This window comes from Octopus bimaculoides, chromosome 3, assembly GCF_001194135.2.
Source record: "Octopus bimaculoides isolate UCB-OBI-ISO-001 chromosome 3, ASM119413v2, whole genome shotgun sequence".
NCBI classification, from domain to species: domain Eukaryota; kingdom Metazoa; phylum Mollusca; class Cephalopoda; order Octopoda; family Octopodidae; genus Octopus; species Octopus bimaculoides.
In genome coordinates this window covers 75,888,382-75,891,020 of record NC_068983.1, presented here as the reverse complement: position 1 = coordinate 75,891,020, position 2,639 = coordinate 75,888,382, and positions in this window count along the sequence as shown.

The following is a 2,639-nucleotide window of genomic DNA, read 5'->3' as shown; positions in this document are numbered from 1 at the left end:
CTTACTTGCAAAAAAGGACGTGTGCGTTCAATAATGTAATAATACAAAGAATATATATACATGTATACACACATATATGTACATACTTACATCTACATGTGTATATACATGCATATCAGGGTACAGGACGTTAGAACAATAAACTACAGACAATGGAACGAACACATAGGAAAACGGAAAGCCACTTGGAATATCCCTTCATCAGCTGTCTCTATTCTATCTAGACGTTTCGAAGATAAGACAGAACGTACTCGAGAATAGTCTCTTCCTGAGTAGTGGATCAACCCACTACACAGAGGATTCCAAGGTGGCAAACACAAACCAAGACAGGAAAAAATATATATATACATATATGAAAAATTTGCTGAAAATATTTCAATGAAGTATCCTGTATGTTGGAAATCTATATGGTCGTAAGCACCCGAGGAGAGCGATTTATTTCAAATTGATGTAATGTTTGCATTGGTCGATTAAGTGGAGCCGCTTGAAACGGCCGTAATGCACAGATAACTGGACATCCTTGCTATTTATTTGCTTTTTATTCACCTAACATCGAGCTGTGCAGAAAATATTGGACAGATTTGGTGCCTCACCCACTCTGCTGTACTTGCCCCTATCTCTCCAACACCACCATCCTCACCTGTACCCATCATCGTCCCTATCATATCACCGACTCCTTTACCTGCACTTTTAACAATGTCATTTACTGCATCTCCTGCTCTTTCTGCCCTTCTCTGTACATCGGTCAAACGGGACGCCGCTTGGTTGACCGGTTCGCAGAGCACCTCGAAGACATCAGACTCAGCAATGATACCCAAGTCTGGCACCATTTCCGCTCTACCGGTCATTCACTACAACATCTGTTTGTGTTCGGACTGTCTTTGCACAGGGGCTATCTGGACTCCCTCCTTCGTCGTGAACAGGAATTAATTTTCTCTCTTCACTCCTCTGCCCCACATGGGCTCAACTCCCCACCTCTCTTCATCTGGCTCCCCTCCTCTCCTCTCTTCATCTGATACCTACTTCCTCCCTATCCACACACATACTAGCTCCTATCCACACATACACTTACACATTCTCACATACACACACATGCACGTCATCTTCGTTTGGGATCATCAATATTTTATTATCTCCCCTTCTTTCAACCTCTTCTTTCAAACTTTTTTCTGATCAGTCACCATGTTTGACTGCTAAATCCACAAGTTTTTTTTTTTTAATATTCTCTCTCTGTTTATTTTCTCTTATTTCTTTCTGCTGAAGAGCGTAGGCTCGAAACGTGGCTTACCGTTTGTTACTTCAACTATTCATTTAGTTTCATGTCATATATGAAGATAAATCTGTCTCACGGTCTCGTAAATAAAAATCTTCAGAGCGAGAACAGAAAATGTTAAGTTATAGTAAAGACAATATCAGTTTTTTCATCAAGCGAACAAGAGAATTTCAACATAGTCACCCGATTAGCAGAAATATCAACCATATCTCCCGCAAAAAACATTCTAACGCTTTAAAACATGAAAGGACAAACTGAATATTGTCCATCTCTGTCTGGAAAGAAGATGTGATAGTCAAGACCAGAATATTTCTGAACATAGAACTTGTCACCAGACTTCAATCTGCATACAGAACAATACAAAGTGTTGAAATAATCTCAGCAGTCTTCGTTCGTAATAGACCATTTTGCGATAGCTGCTGCGATAGAAATTATACAGGACACAGATTTGAAAGATTTCACATCTGAAGCTTACTTTTTCAATACTACAGTTATTGACTTCTAAAACTTGAAGTGAAAAGCTATACAAAAGAAAGGTAATCGTATACTGAGGGGAAATTTCAATTGAAGTGGAAATAAACTAGATTGCCATTAGTGAATAAGTCAAACATATAGTTCAGATTCTAAGCTATAATACAGGAAGCATTAATTGAAGCGAAACGTCATCTGGGTTGAACACAACTTCATCGTATCAAGGCGAAATATTTTGTATATTTTTTCATGATGATGTTTTATACAAATTTTCTTTTTTATTTTAGTGTTATCTTAATTTCTCCATATTTTCATTTATTTTCGTTTTATATATTCTTTTCCGTGAAGTCATTTATTATCTGATGACATTTAAAGAAATTACTATAAATCTTATATGATTATTACTACAATGTGCTTTCACTGCACAACTGAACACAGTTTTGGGTAAAATGTGTATGGAGGGGTACGTATGTATGCGTGCAGTTCTTTTAGAACTGTATTTTTTCTCTCTTTTGATGGGTGGGGTGCTTTTTTTCATGTTTTACTTGTCAGCTTTTTCCTCTCTTATTGTATCGATACCATTGTACGAAATACAATTACATATTCAATTAGAGGTGTTTCTCTGTTGTGCCTAAATTCAAGATCTTCACTTCTAAAATACATATATATAAGGATTTACTTTTCGTAATGAGATATAAAACCAAGGCTGTGTATAATACAGAACATTTATAAATAGAAGGTCTTACAGCTGTTTCCAGGATATTTGTTATATCCCTTCATCGGAGACGGTGTGAGAGGATGGTAATATCCATAGCACTTCCTCAGCATTGCCTGAAACCTCTGGGTCTAATTGACACCACTATCGCTCATAACCTATATATATATATATATATAT